At 39.6% G+C, this 20,062-nt stretch overlaps 1 pseudogene; it reads left to right on the forward strand.

Annotated features, from left to right (window-relative positions):
* Window positions 1–9,383: 9,383 nt before the first annotated feature.
* Window positions 9,384–10,317, forward strand: LOC119870927 (annotated as a pseudogene).
* Window positions 10,318–20,062: the final 9,745 nt, after the last annotated feature.

Here is a 20,062-nt window from a genome sequence, read left to right on the forward strand (position 1 = left end):
AAGACTGTAGTAAGAGAGGAAGAGGGACACTATATCATACTTAAAGGATCTATCCAACAAGAGGACCTAACAATCATGAATATCTATGCACCTAATGTGGGATCTGCCAGGTATACCAATCAATTAATAACCAAAGTAAAGACATATTTAGATAATAATACACTAATAGTAGGAGACTTCAACACAGCACTTTCTGCAAATGACAGATTTTCTAAGCACAACATCTCCAAAGAAACAAGAGCTTTAAATGATACACTGGGAGGATGGATTTCACAGATATATACAGAACTTTGCATCTGAATGCAACTGAATATACATTCTTCTCAAGGGCACATGGAAATTTCTCAAGAATAGACCACATACTGGGTCACAAATCAGGTCTCAACCGATACCAAAAGTTTGGGATTGTCCCCTGCATATTTTCAGACCACAATGTTTTGAAACTTGAACTCAAGCACAAGAAGAAACTTGGAAGAAACTCAAACACGTGGAGGTTAAAGAGCATCCTGCTAAAAGATGAATGGGTCAACCAGGAAATTAGAGAAGAATTTAAAAGACTCATAGAAATTAATGAAAATGAAGATACAATAGATCAAAATCTTTGGGACAGCAAAAGCAGTCCTAAGAGGGAAATACATAACAATACAAGTATCTCTCAAAAAATTGGAAAAAACTCAAGTACACAAGCTAAGCTCACACCTAAAGGAACTAGAGATAGAACAGCAAATAAAATCCATATCAAGCAGAAGACAATTAATAAAGATTCGAGCAGAACTCAACGAAATAGAGACCAGAAGAACTGTAGAACAGATCAACAAAACCAGGAGTTGGTTCTTTGTAAGAATTAATAAGATAAACCATTAGCCAGCCTTATTAAAAAGAAAAGAAAAAGACTCAAATTAATAAAATCATGAATGAAAGAGGAGAGATCACAACCAATACCAAGGAAATACAAATGATTTTAAAAACACTATGAGCAGCTATATGCTGATAGATTAGGCAATCTAGAAGAAATGGATACATTTCTGGAAAACCACAAACTACCAAAACTGGAACTGGAAGAAATAGAAAACCTGAACTGGCCAATAACCAGGGAGGAAATTGAAGCAATCATCAAAAACTTCCCAAGACACAAAAGACCAGGGCCAGATGGCTTTTCAGAGGAATTCTACCAAACGTTTAAAGAAGAAACAATACCTATTCTACTAAAGCTATTCTGAAAGAAAGAAAGAGATGGAATATTTCCAAACTCATACTATGAGGCCAGCATCACCTTAATTCCAAAACCAGACAAAGACCTCACCAGAAAGGAGAATTATAGATCAATATCCCTGATGAACACAGATGCAAAAATTCTCAACAAGATATTAGCCAATAGGATCCAACAGTACATTAAGATTATTCACCAAGACCATGTGGAATTTAACCCCAGGATACAAGGCTGGTTCAACACTCATAAAGCAATCAATGTGATAGATCGTATCAACAAGAGAAAAAACAAGAACCATATGATCCTCTTCAATAGATACAGAGAAAGCATTTGACAAAATACAGCATCCATTCCTGATGAAAACTCTTCAGAGTGTAGGGATAGAGGGAACATTCCTCAGTATCTTAAAAGCCATCTATGAAAAGCCCACAGCAAATATCATTCTCAATGGGGAAACACTGGGAGCCTTTCCCCTAAGATCAGGAACAAAACAGGGATGTGCACTCTCACCACTGCTATTCAACATAGTACTAGAAGTCCTAGCCTCTGCAATCAGACAACAAAAAGAAACAAAAGGCACTCAAATTGGCAAAGAAGAAGTCAAACCCTCCCTCTTTGCAGATGACATAATACTGTACAGAGAAAACCCAAAAGACTCCACCCCAAGATTGCTAGAACTCATACAGCAATTTGGCAGTGTGGCAGGTTACAAAATCAATGCCCAGAAATCAGTGGCATTTCTATACACTAACAATGAGACTGAAGAAAGAGAAATTAGGGAGTCAATCCCATTTACAATTGTACCCAAAAGCAAAAGATACCTAGGAATAAACCTAACCAAAGAGGTAAAGGATCTATACCCTACAAACTCCAGAACACTTCTGAAAGAAATGGAGGAAGACACAAAGAGATGGAAAAATATTCCATGCTCATGGATTGAAAGAATTAATATTGTGAAAATGTCAATGTTACCCAGGGCAATTTACACGTTTAATGCAATCCCTATCAAAATACCATGGACTTTCTTCAGAGAGTTGGAACAAATCATTTTAAGATTTGTGTGGAATCAGAAAAGACCCTGAATAGCCAGGGTAATTTTAAAAAAGAAAACCATAGCTGGGGGCATCACAATGCCAGATTTCAGGTTGTACTACAAAGCTGTGGTCATCAAGACAGTGTGGTACTGGCACAAAAACAGACACATAGATCAATGGAACAGAATAGAGAACCCAGAAGTGGACCCTGAACTTTATGGTCAACTAATATTTGACAAAGGAGGAAAGACTATCCACTGGAAAAAGGACAGTCTCTTCAATAAATGGTGCTGGGAAAACTGGACATCCACATGCAGAAGAATGAAACTAGACCACTCTCTTGCACCATACACAAAGATAAACTCAAAATGGATGAAAGATCTCAACGTGAGACAAGATTCCATCAAAATCTTAGAGGAGACCACAGGCAACACCCTTTTTGAACTCGGCCACAGTAACTTCTTGCAAGATTCATCCATGAAGGCAAGAGAAACAAAAGCAAAAATGAACTATTGGGACTTCATCAAGATAAGAAGCTTTTGCACAGCAAAAGGTACAGTCAACAAAACTCAAAGACAACCTACAGAATGGGAGAATATATTTGCAAATGACGTATCAGATAAAGGGCTAGTTTCCAAGATCTATAAAGAACTTATTAAACTCAACAGCAAAGAAACAAACAATCCAATCATGAAATGGGCCAAAGACATGAACAGAAATCTCACAGAGGAAGACATAGACATGGCCAACAAGCACATGAGGAAATGCTCCGCATCCCTTGCCATCAGGGAAAAACAAATCAAAACCACAATGAGATACCACCTCACACCAGTGAGAATGGGGAAAATTAACAAGACAGGAAACAACAAATTTTGGAGAGGATGTGGAGAAAGGGGAACCCTCTTGCACTGTTGGTGGGAGTGTGAACTGGTACAGCCATTCTGGAAAACTGTGTGGAAGTTCCTCAAAGAGTTAAAAATAGAGCTACCCTATGACCCAGCATTTGTACTGCTGGGGATTTACCCCAAAGATACAGATGCAGTAAAACACTGGGACACCTGCACTGCAATGTTTATAGCAGCAATGTCCACAATAGCCAAACTGTGGAAGGAGCCTCCATGTCCATCGAAAGATGAATAGATAAAGAAGCTGTGGTCTATATATACAATGAAATATTACCCAGCTGTTAGAAATGAGAAATACCCACCATTCGCTTCAATGTGGATGGAACTGGAGGGTATTATGCTGAGTGAAGTAAGTCAATTGGAGAAGGACAAACATATGGTCTCATTCATTTGGAATATAAAATATAGTGAAAGGGATTATAGGGAAAAGGAGAGAAAATGAGTGAAAATATCAGTGAGGGCAACAAAACATGAGAGAATCCTAACTCTGGGAAATGAACAAGGAGTAGTGGAAGGGGATGTGGGCGGGCTGGGTGACGAGCACTGAGGGGGCCACCTGATGGGTTGAGTTTTGGGTGTTATACTCTATGTTGGCAAATCGATATCCAATAAAAAAATACACAAAAAAAGAAGGGAGAATTTGAGGTGAGTCATCAGTTTGTTTTCGATTCAGAAAGTAAAGAAATGCAGTCATTGCTGGGGTATGGGAGCAGCAGGAAATGGAAATTACAGCTTCCCCTAGAACAACATGGGTGTTGGTGTGCCCATTTTTGTGCTGTCAAAATCTGAATATAAGTTTTGTCTCTCCAAACACTTAACTACTAATGCCTACTGTTGACCAGAAATCATACAGATAACAAACAGTTGGTTAACACATATTGCATATTCTATTCTATGTATTATATTATATATATATATATAATATATTATATTCTTGTGATAAAGTAGACTGGAGGAAAAAAATGTTATTAAGAAAATCATAAGAGAAAATAAATAAAAATTCCACATGTAAGTGGACCTACATCCTTCAGAGCAGGGTTGTTCAGGGGACAGCTGTACTGCTTCATGGGTGCTGGTTTTCTGTGTAGGATGATGAAGTAGGTCATGGTTATGGTTGCAGGACATTGTGAATATGTGAAATGCTACTGAATTGTACACTCTAAAATGGTGGTGCATTTTATATTCTGTATATTTCAACTCAGTGATAACAAATACAACTTGATGGGACGTAGCCAGGGTGAAGAAACTTCCAGTGGACAAATTTGGAATAATTTGTGCAACAAAAAAATAAATAGTAATATGTCACTGCAAATGGAAAGGATTTCTTGAATGTATCATGATAATAGACATGGGAAAGGGAAAAAAGGAAACCTCCCCTTTACACAGAAACACTAATTAATACACATTTAATTGATTAGGCAGTGGGAAGGTTGCTGCGGGTGATTCAATCACAAGGCAAGTCAAGGTGATACACCACATTAGTAAAAAAAAAAAAATGGTAAGAACTATATGATCCTCTCAATAGATACAGAAGAATCATTTGATTAAGTACAACATCCACTCTTGATAAAAACCCTTAACAGAGTAGGGACAGAGGGAACATACCTCAATATCATAAAGAGCATATACAAAAAAAGCAAAGCTAATATCATCCTCATGGGCAAAAACCCGAGAGCCTTTTCTCTACACTCAGAAGCAAGACAGGGAAGACTCCTCTCACCACTGGTATTTAACATAATACTGGAAGTCCTATCTTGGCATCAGAGAACAAAGAGAAATAAAAGACGTCCAAATTGGCAATGAATAAGTTAAACTTTCCCTATTTGCAGATGACATGATACTCTACAGAAAACCAAAAAGGCTCCACCGAAGAATTGCTAGAACCAATACAGGAATTCAGTAAAGTCACAGGATACAAAATTAAAATACAGAAATCTGTTGCATTACCAATAATAAATAATGAATGAATGAATACATTAAATAATAATAATAAAGCACCAGGAAAATAAATCAAGGGATAGATCCCATTTACAATAGCACCAAAAACTGTAAGATACCCAGGAAAAAACCTAACTCAAAAGGTAAAAGATCTGTACTCTGAAAACCATAAAAAACACAAATGAAAGAAGTTGAAGATGACACAAAGAGATGGAAAAGCATTCCATGTTTATGGATTGGAAGAACAAATATTGTTAAAATTTCTATATTACTTAAAGAAGTCCAACATTTAATGCAATCTCTATCAAAATGCCATCATCATTTTTCACAGAGCTAGAACAAATCGTCCTCAAATTTGTATGGATCAACAAAAGACACTTAGTCTTTTGTTTTGTCTCTTAATAGCCAAAACAATCTTGAAAAACCAAACCAAACCAAAGCTGGAGGTATCACTATTCCAAACTTCAGGTTATATTACAAAGCTATAGTTATGAAGACAGTATGGTACAGGCACAAACACACACACATAGATCAATAGAACAGAAAAGAACACTCAGAAATTAACCCACAACTACATGGTCAACCAGTCTTCACCAAAGCAGGAAAGAGTATCCACTGGGAAAAAGACAGCCTCTTTAATAAATGATGTTGAGAAAACTGGACAGCAACATGCAAAACAATGAAATTGGACCACTTTCTCAGAGAACACAAAAATAAATTCACAATGGAAGAAAGACTGAAATATGGCAGGAAACCATCAAAATCTTAGAGGAGAACACAGACAGCAACTCCTCTGACCTCAGCCATAGCAACTTCTTACTAGACATGTCTTCGGAGGCAATGGAAACAAAAGCAAAATGGAACTAGTGAGTCTTCATCAAATAAAATGCTTCAGGATGCCTGAGTAGCCCAGTGGTTGAGCATCTGCCTTCAGCTCAGGTCATGATCCCATGAGTTCTGCATTGGGCTCCCTGCAGGGAACCTGCTTCTCCTGCCTGTGAATCTCCCTCTCTCTCTCTGTGTCTCTCATGAATAAATAAATAAAATATTTTTTAAAAAGACAAAAACTTTTGCACAGTGAAGTAAACAAGCAACAAAATGAAAAGGGAGCCATCAGAATAGGAGAAGATTTTTGCAGATGACATATTGATAAAGTGTTAGTATCTAAAATCTACAAAGAACTTATCAAACTCAAGCACAAAAAAACCCAAATAATCCAGTTAACAAACGGGCAGAAGATATAAAGGGGGTGCCTGGGTGGCTTAGTCAGTTAAGCATCCAACTCTTGATTTCAGCTCAGGTCATGATCTCAGGGTTGTGGGACTGAGCCTCATATTGGTCTCCACACTAAGCAGGAAGTCAGCTTGAGATTCTCTCCCTCTCCTTCTCCCTCTTGCACTGCCCCTCCCCTCCCACTTGTGTTATCTTTCTCTATCTAACATAATACATAGGGATGCCTGGGTGGTTCAGCGGTTAAACATCTGCCTTCAGCTCAGGGTGTGATCCAGGGGTCCAGGATCAGGATCAAGTCCTACATCGGGCTCCCTGTGAGGAGCCTGCTTCTCCTTCTGCCTATGTCTCTGCCTCTTTCTCTATGTCTCTCATGAATAAATAAAATCTTAAAAAATACATAAATATTTTTTAAAAGAAGACTTGAATAGACATTTTTCCAAAAAAGACATCCAAATGGCTGATAGACACACGAAATGATGTTCAACATCACTGATTATCAGGGAAATACAAATCTAAACCACAACTACATCACATCTGTCAGAATGGGTAAAAGTTAATAATACAGGAAACAGCAGTTGTTGGAAGGATGCAGAGAAAGGGGATAATTCTTGCACTACTGGTGGGGATGCAAACTGGTGCAGCCACTATGGGAAACAATATGGATATTCCTCAAAAAATTAAATATAGAAGTACCCTATGGTCTAGCAATTGCACTACTAGGCATTTACCCATAGGATACAAAAATACAGATTCGAAGATTCGAAGGCAGGCACCAAACTGCCGAGCCACCCAGGGATCCCAACACGTGATTTTCTTGAATTGAGTAACTGAGGATTGGCTCATCCAGTATTTACAGGAAGGCAAAAAGCTTCTGTTTGAACTATCTGATCCAGCTACTTTAATCTGTGAAACACTCTTTTAGACTGCTCTCTTTCCTCTGTGGATCTTGTTGTGACACTAATTCATATTAATTGAGGTCAATTATGGTAAAACATATTTTCCTACACAATTTTCATACTAATTGGCACTGAATTATTCAAACAGGGCCAAATTCATTAACTTTGATTTGTGAAATGATCTACATTGAGTTATTTACATCAGGTACCTCTTTTACTTATATCTCTGAATATTCTTCCCAGGTATTTTGTCTCATTCTGTTTCTCTACTAATAACCTTAACTGATGGTTCAGTTTAGTGGTCTGAAGATTAGCAAAGTACTAGTTTCTGGATAGAGACACTTCTCTGGGAAATGAAGAATCTAGTGAGACCTGCATACTTCCGCACCAGTTCCTCACATATCACAACTCAGTATTTCCTGCTATTCTTCATAGGAGACCCCATCTACCCACAAGAATCAAAGGGGGAAAAAAGAACCTCCCACAAATACTCAAACAGTCTCCTCTGGGGTTCTAACTAGAAACTCATAATTATTTTTCATAATTAACAACTGAATAGGGCAGCCCGGGTGGCTCAGCAGTTTAGCGCCGCCTTCAGCCCAGGGTGTGATCCTGGAGATCTGGGATCCAGACCCTCATCAGGCTCCTTGCATGAAGCCTTCTTCTCCCTGTAGAATAATTCTGAAGCTTGAATTCAGCTCGCAAAAAGAGATGGGGTCCTAGACCTTCCCCAATCCCTGATGGTTTCTAGTGCAATAAAGATCATTTTCACTGAGTTATTTTTGGTGCTTCATGAAAGTGATAGTACATGCTGATTTTTAAGTCTTTAAGGATTATATTGTAAAATCAATCTCCTGTGCAGTCTATATCATAGACCTAATGTTCAGGGTTACTAGAGGTGCATGTGTAACACCTCCATACTTGTAATAAAGAATATGAAAAACATACTGGAATCATCTAATCCTGTGCAGAAAATGCATAAGAATATATGCCTTGCAGATGCCATTTTGCACTGATATGTTTTATGTTAATATCATTTGCAAATCTTAGTTCATTGTTAATAGTTTTACTTACTCATGCATTAGTTACTAGGTAAGTATATCATCTGAAATTAACAATTGTGTTTCTGCCTTGCACTATTTTATCACGTATTAGTGTCTTATGTCTGAACATTTACAGAATTACATGTAATTATTCAAAACTCCCTGTGACTGCTGTCATTACACTTGGTTTCAGACATAAAAGCAAATGAGTCTTTCTGTTGCCATCCTCATATCAAGCCAGTCTTGCATCCACTATATATAACTTGTCATGGGACAGGTTCCTGCAGTATTCTACTTCCAAAGTGCCTGTACAGTTACTAAGATATTGAAGGCTCTACCCATGATTGATATTGTCCTGTGAAATAAATCTTAGAAATTAATGGAAACTGGTTGTAATGAAAATCATAGAGTACCACCACTGTACAGTCAACCTCAAGGTGGCAAAACAAAACCAACTATGGATCTGGATTATTTGATGAACACAGCTAACTAGCTTTCTAGCAGACCACGGCCACTATCACCATTTCCAGCTCAGCCAGTTCTCAGTCCCCACACAGCCTAAAGGAGCAGATGTGGACAAATACTTAATTTCTTGTGTGTCTGCTCTCTTCATCTCTTAGTTAAAACCACAATAGTGCTGGCCTCATAGAATTGTGAAACGTGGGCAGCCCCGGTGGTGCAGCGGTTTAGCGCCACCTGCAGCCCATAGCGTGATCCTGGAGATCCAGGATCCAGTGCCACATCAGGCTCCCTGCATGGAGCCGCTTCTCCCTCTGCCTGTGTCTCTGCCTCTCTCTCTCTCTCTCGCTCTGTATCTCTCATGAGTAAATAAAATAAAATCTTAAAAAAAAAGAAAGTATTAAAAATATTTGTGAAACGTGAAGAAGTTCTCACATGAGTGCCTTCACAGGAGAGATTTTACATGGGCTCATTAAAAGTTCTACATTCAGCCCTCAGAAAGATGTTCTGAAAAGAAAACATTAAGTCGGTGTTTCAAGGGGGAACGAGTGGAAAGGGGAACATATTGGATTTCAGCTGACATGATACATGTGGCCTATGCCTCCTCTTCCCATGCAGGACATTCTAGCTCAGGAAGCAGCTCTCAGTGACTGGAAACAGAGAGAATGGCCACCAGGGATCTGGCAATAGGACTGATCTTCTTAAGACAGATGATGGTTGGCATCCTGGGGAATTTCTCTCTTATTGTCATTACATCCTCCTTTCCTTCACTGACTACAATTTGAGGTCCACAGATTTCATTCACAAGCACCTGACTGTGGCCAACTTCTTAGCCTTGCTCTGTGAAGGAGTCCCCAGACCATGGCAGCATTTGGGTGGAAACAGCTGCAGTGATTTTGAATGCAAACTTCTCTTGTTTCTTCACAGAGTGGGGAGGGGAGTATCCATTAGTAGCACCTGCATCCTGAGCATCTACCAGGCCATCACAATCAGCCCCAGAACCTGGTGGGCAGAGCTTAAAGTGAAAGCTCCCAAGTACATTGTCCCTTCTATTTTCCTGTGTTGGATGCTGCAAATGCTGGTAAATGTCATTTTTCCTATGTATGTAACTGGCACGTTGAGTACCAAAAACATCACAAATGAGAAAAACTTTGGATACTGTTCTTCGGTTCGTCATGACAAAACCACAGACTCCTGGCATGCAGCATTGTTATCATTCCCTGATATACTGTGTTTGAGGCTCATGCTCTGGGCCAGCTGCTGCATGGTTTTTATCCTGTACAGGCACAAGAAGCAGGTCTAACACATACGAAGAACCAATGTCTCCTCTAGGTCCTCCCCTGAGTCCAGAACCACCAAAACCATCTTTTCTTGTTGAGCACCTTTGTCTGTTTTTACACCCTCTCCTCCATCTTTCAAGTTGTTTTGGCTCTTTTTGATAATCCCAATTGGATCCTCATGAATATTACTGCAGTCATGACTGTGTGTTTCCCAACTGTCGGCCCCTTTCTGCTCATGAGCCATGACTCCAAGGTACCCAGTCTCTGCTTTGCTTGGACAGGGGATATAAAATCCCCTCATCTGATGAGAAATATGTAAACTGTATGCATTTCTACAATGTATAGTTGCCAATTCATTCATCGCCCTCAAGATCCTAAATAAAATTATGAGTCCAAGACAACAGTAAACAGGACTTGCTCACATCCTCTTCAAAATAAACAATAAATCAGTGAAAAGCTGAGACATCTGCACCCCACTGTTTATAGCAGCAATGTCCACGGTGGTCAAACTGTGGAAGAAGTCTCGGTGACCACTGAAAGATGAATGTATAAAGAAGATGTGGTATATATATACCATGGAATATTACTCAGCCATTAGAAATGATGAATACTCACCATTTGCTTCGACGTGGATGGAACTGGAGGGTATTACGGTTTCACTCATACGGGGAATAGAAAAAATAGTGAGAGGGATTATAGGGGAAAGGAGAGAAAATGAGTGGGAAAAAATCAGAGAGGGTGACAAAGCATGAGAGACTCCTAACTCTGGGAAACAAACAAGGGGTAGTGGAAAGGGAGGTGGGTGAGGGGATGGGGTGACTTGGTGATGGGCACTGAGGGGAGTACTTGATGGGATGAGCCCTGGCTGTTATACTATATGTTGGCAAATCAAACTCCAATAAAAAAATACACAAAAATTAAAAAATAAAAATAAACAAAATAAACAATAAATCATAATGAAACAGGGATCCCTGGGTGGCGCAGCGGTTTGGCGCCTGTCTTTGGCCCAGGGCGCGATCCTGGAGACCCGGGATCGAATCCCACGTCGGGCTCCCGGTGCATGGAGCCTGCTTCTCCCTCTGCCTATGTCTCTGCCTCTCTCTCTCTCTCTCTGTGTGTGACTATCATAAATAAATAAGAATTAAAAAAATCATAATGAAACAGCATTATCTTGTCAATACTTTTATAATTGAAGTTTTCTTAATACTGCCAGAAAAGGAGTTCAGAATTTGTGCAAGAATAAACATCAGGTCTTGTTACAATCTGGCTGTTACAGAGAAGTCTTCAAGTGTGTGGCTTTCAATCTAATGCAATAAATTTCCAAGAAATGAAACCGACATTAAATTTTAGGAAAAAGTACATGAACATGAGTTGGAGCATGGTCTTGTCATTCCTCTAACTAAGAAATAATGTCCCCACTATATACAGAATAGCCTGGGTAGACTGGAGGAAACATCCATTCTTGGGCAGCAGCATCTCTGGGAGCCAGTTTTAAGTTTTGTAGGTAAGTCATATCCTTACAGAGTGACACTGATTTGTTTGAAATATGATGTGATGAAGGGAGATGAGCATGTTTATCATATTTTCATGTAGAAATGGCCCAATTAAAGAGAAACAGGGGAAAGGAAAGCACAAAAACAAAACTATATTTCTGCTGATATTAAGGACAAGTGAATGTTGATAATGTAATTAGACATGTGTTGAGATCTGGAGAAAGCAGAGTTTTCTCTATTATGTTAAGATGACTTGGGCATATTGGCAAGAACAGGCACATTCATGCCTCTGAAGTAATTAAGTTCATTTCTGGAGGAGATTTCCATAAAACCTGGAACACTCAGCCAAAGAAAGGAAAAGATATAAATCCATTCTGCTTACAAAGAGTATGTAGATTTGGATTTCCAAGAAGTACAGTTCATATTTCCTGAATTTTAGGGGAGATCAAATATAGCTCTCTGATGCAAAGTATGCATTAGCTTCATATTTTGCATATGTGTGTACACATGCATCTGTATACACATACATCTATAAGCCTTTGCTTCTTTATTTTGATCTAATATGTAGTAAATAATTTAAATTTCTGATGTGAGCTAAAGCTATGGGTTTCTCTTTATGGCACAAGAATTTATATATATATATATATATATACACACACAATAAATCATGATAATTCTTTTGTGTTTCACATTGCTGATTTCTTCATACTTTATAAAGTAAATTATATTGTTTCCCCTCAATCAATATGCTGAAAAACTGTTCATTAAGAAATTTTTAAAAATACTACTACTAATAAGAACAAACCTTCAAGTTTATGCTACCTGAAATGTCTACGGTCGTGGTAAATTGTTTAAGTTCAGTAAAATCTATTTTCACTTTTCTATTTCAATTCTTACTTTTGACTTTATTCTTATTTTCTACCTCAATTCCTGCATGTCTTGAAAAAACTTTCATTTTTTATTTTTTTAAAAGATTTTATTTATTTATTCATGAGAGACACACAGAGAGAGGCAGAGACATAGATAGAGGAAGAAGCAGGCTCCCCGTGGGGAGTCCAATGTGGGACTCAATTCCAGGACCCTGGGATCAGAATCTGACCCGAAGGCAGACGCTCAACCCCCAAGCCACCCAGGTGCCCCTGGAAAAAACTTTTAAAAACAAGTATATATTTGACCTTTTTTCTCTGTTTTATACTTAGTACTTATTAGTTTTGTTAACCTAGAAATTTCAGTATGATTTGATAACTAAGCAGAGTCTTTTTTTTTTAAGCAGAGTCTTTTTATTTAATGCATTTAAACTCTTTCTTGACAATATAAGACATTCTGTATAAATCTACTCACACTATCTCATGTTTTTTATTGGTGATACGTATTTTTTAGATTTAAAAATACAGATATAGTATAGCAATACAGTATTCAGATTAATGAAACTGTGTACACTGATCACATTTTTCTGTATGCAGCACTTTTATCAATGCACAGAATATCATCAGACCCCTGGAAGCCCCCATCTGTGGTCCCTCTCAGTCATCACTCGTAGGGTAAACACTGCTGTGACCTCTACCAGTGTATGTTATTTTTGCCTCTTTGGTATTCCATGTAAAGGGAATAGTAGAGCATGAACTCTTTTGTATTTGACTTTTTCATTTCTTATGTTTTTTTTTTTGTGTGTGTGGTTGCATATTGTTGTGTCTCATCTACTGGCATTGCTGTATAGGATTCCATTTTAGGAATATCAAACAACTAACCATTCCACTGTTACCAAGAGTGGCTTTAGAGAAACAAAATTTTAAGGATGAGTTTTTCTGAGTTGGTTTTGGGTTTCTAGAATTGGCCTTCTAATCTGATTAGATTTTAAAATGCTAAAGAGAGGACTGCTAGCCCAAGCAGAAGATCTTCCTCTGACACTCCTAATCACCCACTTATAAGAGTCAAATATTTGGGTGAGTATATATTTGATACTTGCAAACATTTTTGGAGAGCTAATCAACATGGGAACATTGGCTGATTGCTCTTTATGTTGCTGGACAAAGAAGTCAAAGAAAAGGATGAGCTCAGGGATTTGAATTTCCAGCTCAAGCTCTGTTTAAGTGACCCAGAGACCTGTGTGTGCCCCAAAGGAGACCCTCATCTCCATAGCCGTGGCTGAGATTGCCAGAGACAAAGGCAAAAGTTCAACCCACCAGTCTGAACTACAAGGCAAGCTGTACACCCAGCCCTGCAGGGATCTTCTGTTACAGAGAGGGCACTGACTGGGAAGAATGGGATTCTCTGACACAGAATGAGGTGTGTGGGAAGATCCTGATGAAGCTGGGGACACCAAAACCCTAAATTCTGATTAGTCTTCCTTACCAGTGCAAGTGGCCTCTCACGTTCAGCAGAGGGACAGCCTCACCCACAGTGGTACTGGCTTTTCAATTTTGTCTGAAGGGGTTAACCATGCATAACCTGAGGAAGCCCACTGCCCCCCAACCCCAAAGCAGTTGCCATGTCATAGATTCTGCTTCTTCTCAAGACCTATCCCCACCCCCTTCTTTGCCTCTAGGCCTATAATTAGACTCAAATCATAGCAGGATCCTAAAGGTGAGGTACAAAGTGTGACCAAAGAGGAGGTGCACTACCCTCCAAAAAGCTACTTTAGTTTTCTAATTTAGACAATCGGAAATCCTGGGGACATGGGTGGGAATATTATGGCTATGGGATAATAGTGGAAGGAACATAAAGTTGAGTAAGGATGAATTCATCGATCTCTGCTCACTAAGCAGAGATTGATTCTGCATTTAATCTCACAGTTGACAGAGTTGAAGAGGGCTCTAACAGTTTGGTTGGTCCACTGAACTACAGATCAAAAGATGGTTTGCTGTGAGCTAACTGGAAGTGCCTAACATGCTTTACTGAGGAGGAATGGATTCAAAGGCAGAGGGAGTGAGAAAAGCAGCCAAAATGTGGGGCAGGTATAATGGTGATGCCAGGGGGACAGTGGTGCCACCCACTGCACTGCTAATAAGCATGTGGGTGGTTTTCAGTTCATGGCTATTAGGGATAATGCTGACATTCCAATTCTAGAACATGTTCTGATGACACACAATGTCTGTTGGCTACAGAGAGAGGGTAGAGTAACTGCTGGGCCACAGGTTTACATCTGCTTAATTTGAAGACATAGAGCCAAATAGACTGGGAAAAGTTTGTACTGATTTTTCCACCTACCAGCAGAGTGTGAGACTTGGAGTTTATCCATTGCCTTGTCAACATCAACACTGTAATTTTTAAAAAGATTTTATTTATTTATTCATGAGAGATAGATATATGATAGATAGATGATAGATAGATAGATAGATAGATAGATAGATAGATAGATAGATAGATGTGCAGAGACACAGGCAGAGGGAGAAGCAGGCTCCATGCAGGGAGCCCGACGTGGGACTCAATCCCAGGTCTCCAGGATCAGGCTCTGGGCTGAAGGCGACACTAAACTGCTGAGCCACCTGGGCTGCCCCAACATTTGTAATTTTATTTCATTTTCACTTTAGCCTGCTGGTTGGTGTGTCATGTAATAAGTCATGATTTTATTTTATTTATTTTTTAAGAGTTGAGAGAGAGAGAGAATATGTACACTTGAGAGAATGGGGGAAAGAACAGAGGGAGGGAATCTTAAGCAGACTCCCCATTGAGCACAGAGCCTAGTGGAAGTAGGGCTCAATCCCAAGACCTTGAGATGATGACCTCAGCCAAAACCAAGAGTCTGAAGGTCAACTGAATGAGCCACTCAGGTACCCCCTAAGTAGTGATTTTATTTCCATTTCTTTAATTACCAAGGAACTTTGGATTTTTTTCTCATGTTTACTAGACAGAAGGTAACCGCTTTTTGATGTATATGTATTTTGTTCATTGTCCCTGTTCTGTTGCGTTTCTTTTTTTCTTTATGGATTTGTAGGTCTGTGTATCTGCTATGTATTATGTTTTTCTTGTTTCTCTCTCCTTGTCCCTCCCTCCCTTTCTCCCTTCTCTCCCTCCTTCTAGGTTTCTCTCTTTCTCCCTCTTTCTGTGTGTTTATCTTTTAATGAAAAGTTTCTTAATTTTAATTTAATTGATCTGACTTTTTCCTGTTGTACATAATCATTATTGTTCTGTATCAGAAATATATTCCCATTCTAAACACTACAATGTGTTATTATATATATATATTATATATATTCCCACTAAAACACTAAAATGTGTTATTATTATTTAGCTTCAAAATTTAGATCAGCAACCATTCAGTATTTATTTATTCTGTATGTGGTTAGTTGAATATTCTTTCCAATAAACTAATGACCTTCAGTTTATTCTAAAAATGTGGTATTATTCCTTCTTTTCATTTGTTTTCACCTCTCACTGCTCACAAGATTGACATCACTGGCCTTGGCTCTGTCTTTCCCATGAGACTCCTGGTAAATGTGTGTGCCTTCCTGTTCCTTTCATCTTTCATAGTCCAACACCACATAACCAAGGGAAGTCTCAATATCTAACATCTTCAGCAGACTCTCTTATTCCCACATTTGAAAGAGGAAGATGCACCTTATTAAGAAACAATTCTCCATGGTCATAGCAAACTTGGTCACATTTTTAAAAAGATTTTATTTATTTATTCATGATAGACACACAGAGGCAGAGACATAGGCAGAGGGAGAAGCAGGCTCCCTGCAGGGAGCCCGATGTGGAACTAGATCCTGGATTCCAGGATCACACCCTGAGCTGAAGGCAGACGCTCAACCACTGAGCCACCCAGGCATCCCAGTTTGTTCACATTTTATATAAGTCTCTGTTCTGGACTCTCTTTGAAGAGCCTCTGAAAAGGGTAATAGTGTCTCTCTCAGGATTAGAGCCGATTCGCCCCTGACCAGTATTAAAAAAAAAAAAAATGAGTACCTTAATGACAAAAGTTGGGCATGTGCATTGTTAACTGGAATTTTATTCCTAAAGATTACTTATTTATTTGAGAGAGAGCAAGAGGGAGCAGAGCAGCATGAGCTAGTGAGGGGAGGCAGAGAGAGAAAGAGAGAAGCAGACTCCCTGCTGAGCAGGGAGCCTGATGCAGAGCTCAATCCCAGGACCCTGAGATCATGACCTGAGGCATCTGTTTAACCCACTAAACTGCCCAGGCACCCCTTAACTGGGATTTTAAAAGACTGGGATTTCTTCAACAGGCATTAGCAAGGATGTGGAGAAAAAGGAACACTCATGCACTGTTGGTGGGAATATAAACTAGTGTAGTCATTATGGAAAACAGCATGGAGGTGCTCTAATAAGTTAAAAATAGAACTATCTAATGATCCAGCAATCACACTACTATGTACTTACTCAAAGTCTATAAGAACACTAATGCAAAGGAATATATGGACCCCTATGTTTATAGCAGCATTATACACAACAGCCAAGATCTGGAAACAGCACAAGTATCCACTGACTGATGTACACACACACACACACACACACACACACACACTGGAATATTATTCAGCCATAAAAAATGAAATCTTGCCATTTGCAATGACATGAATGGAGCTAGAAAGTATAATCCTAGGCAAAATAAGTCAGAGAAAGTCAAATACCATATGACTTTACTCATATGTGAAATTTAAGAAACAAAACAAACAAAGAAAGGGAAGAAATATATAGAGACAAAGCAAAAACAGGCTCTTAATCATAGAGAATGATCTGATCCTTATCAGAGGAGAGGGGTGTAGGGGGCATGGGTTAAACAGGTGATGGGGAATAAGGAGTACAGTTGTCGTGATGAGCACCGGATGATGTATGAAAGTGATGAGTTACTATATTGTACACCTGAAACTAATATACACTGTGTTAACTAACTGGAATGAAAATAAAAACTTAAAATAATGAAATGACATGACATGACAAGACATGAAATGAAATGATTAGAATTTCTTAACTTGACAGTTCTCCAGCTGTGACATGAATCTACTGTGTGTGCAGCATCTACCTAGACTTCTTCGCATGGCCCTCGTGGGGCTAGTGTAGCAAGTGGAACAGATGTAAACATGAAGCTCTTGCTGCCTGTTGTATATGAACAATACTGCCTTTTGTCTTCATCTCAGGAGTCTTAGGTTTCCAACAAGTATTCATGATACTGGAGCCTAATTTCTTTACTTGCAAGTAGGATAAAATCTTGCACCTTTCCCATTTCTTGAGTCTTAATTACAGGATGGGGTCATAAGAGAGCCATACAACTCATAGTTTTCATGCATTGTCACAGTAGTGGAGAGAAGCTAACTCAATGAGGTAATTGGAAGAATTCAAGAACCAGTTATTGTTTCTAGATCAGAATGTGTTAAGAATTGTTGTGTTATAGGCTTGTGCTTCCCCAGAAATATGAGGGGACCATCCACATGAGAGTGAGATGCAGGTAGAGTAGTGTTAGTGGGACACACTGCCAATCATTTGCCACCAGAGGGGGTATAAGGAGTTAGGTCAACCTCTGATGTAACGGGTTTTCATTACACACATGATGTTCTCTCTGTTGTCAAGTTAGAGGCCTCAATCTCAACTGCCCTAATGTGTTATCATCTTTCTGCCGGTAGGGATGGCTGATATAACCCAACCCAATTCAGAGTCCTGCTTCCCAGGGAAAGTCCAATGGAACTCTGTGCACAGGTACATAGTGCTCAATCCCTCCAGTGGTGAAGAAAAAACCCTTGTCTCTTTGGCTTCCCATCACCTAACAGGAGGCCCAGCCCCTACTGAACTCCTGGCAAATGGAAGATGGCACAAGTCTCTGTGAGAATCAGTCTATATTTGGAGCCTCTGGCAGACAGGCAGCCTCCACCTGGAAACTCTACTGGTGTAGGAATCTGGGGCCTCCAGGACACAACTACAAGTTGTGCTTTTTAAAAAAGCAGTGATTAGGTTGTTGGTGAACTCTCCTCAAAATGACCCTTAAGAAGCCTTGAGTATCTGGCTGGATATTCCAATTTTGGATGTGTCAACATGGACTCCACTTCTAGCAAGAAGAGTACCAAAATTCCATGTCCCGTGTAACATGCATATTCACAAATGAAGGCAGATGGGTCCCAACATGTCAAGTTGAGAAGACTAAGTGGTACCTATCCCTTTAGAGGAAAGTTTAAGCCCCACACTGTAGCCAAAGCCAATGAATGGTACTAGGAACCCTCAGTCCTCTGAGAGTGCCCCAAGTGCATGGCCCTGATCACTGATGGTTTAGGTCAGCTGAAACCTAATGGTGTTCCCTGGGCAACTGGGTCCAGTTAGTCTCAGGGCCAGCTCTGCAGAACTGAATCAGAGGCAAGTTCTTCCTTCATTGGTCAAATGTCAGATTCCTGGACTGCTGCCAAGGATCTAGCTGTTTAGTGTGTCACTTGGAAACTATGAACTGGAAGATTAAGGACCGCCCCTGACTTTCCTGGGCTGTGAACTGTGGAAACCAACTGCAGTGCTGAAATACTTATCTGGGTCACTCTTTTGGATGCCCATGGTAAGGGCCTGTTCTTCACAGAGACTGAACAGAATCAAGTTGCTGATTGGGCCTGTGTGAAGCAGAGGCATCTGTGCATGGCACACTGTGACTCCTGCTAAAAGTTGACCTGCCTCATGACTACTGAGGCCCCAACCTGTTTGTGAGACCACTGATACCACTCCCCTCAGAGTTAATGCTGGTGCCTTATCACAGATGATGCTTTCAATACACTGTCAACTGGCACAGGCCTCACCACCCATGCTCTTAAAAATAAACTGTGTCATTCCAAACTTTCTGGGGCATTTTGCACTATGAGCAAGATTTGCCTTTTAAGGTAAAACCAGCTCCAAAAAGTGGACCAGTAGTCTGCCACCACCTCCTAACATCCATAATGTTGCTATTTAAATTCCAATTAGTTGACATACAGCATCAATATGATGTGTACAATGTAGTGATCTGACACTTCCATCCAGCACCCACTGCTCATCACAACAAGTGCTCTTTTAATTCCCATGCCCTACTTAACCACTCCCTCTACCCACTTCCCCTCTGGTAGCCATCAGTTTGTTCTCTCTTGTTAAGACTCTGTTTTGTGGTTTGCCTCTCTTTTTTTTGTTGTTCCTCTTGCTCATTGGCTTTGTTTCTTAAATTCCACACGTGAGTGAAATCATATGGTATTTGTCTTTCTCTGACTTATTTCACTTAGCATAATCATCTCTAGCTCCACCCATGTCCTTGAAAATGGTAAGATTTCATTCTTTTTGTTGGTGGAGTAATAGTCCATTGTGCATATATATCACATCTTTATCCATTCAACAGTTGATGGACATTCGGGCTGTTTCTGTAATTTGGCTATTGTAGATAATGCTGCTTATAAACACTGGGATGCATGTTTCCCTTTGAATTAGTATTTTTTGTGTTCTTTGAATAAATGTCTACTAGTGCAATTGCTGGATCGTAGGGTAGCTCTATTTTTAAGTTTTTGAGCAACCTCCACGCTATTTTTCAGCTTGGCTGCACCTGTTTGCATTCCCATCAATAGTGCGTGAGGGTTCCCCTTTCTCCACATCCTCACCAACACCTGTTATTTCTTGTGT

The sequence above is a fragment of the Canis lupus genome, chromosome 1 (genome assembly GCF_011100685.1).
Source record: "Canis lupus familiaris isolate Mischka breed German Shepherd chromosome 1, alternate assembly UU_Cfam_GSD_1.0, whole genome shotgun sequence".
Classification (NCBI taxonomy): Eukaryota; Metazoa; Chordata; class Mammalia; order Carnivora; family Canidae; genus Canis; species Canis lupus.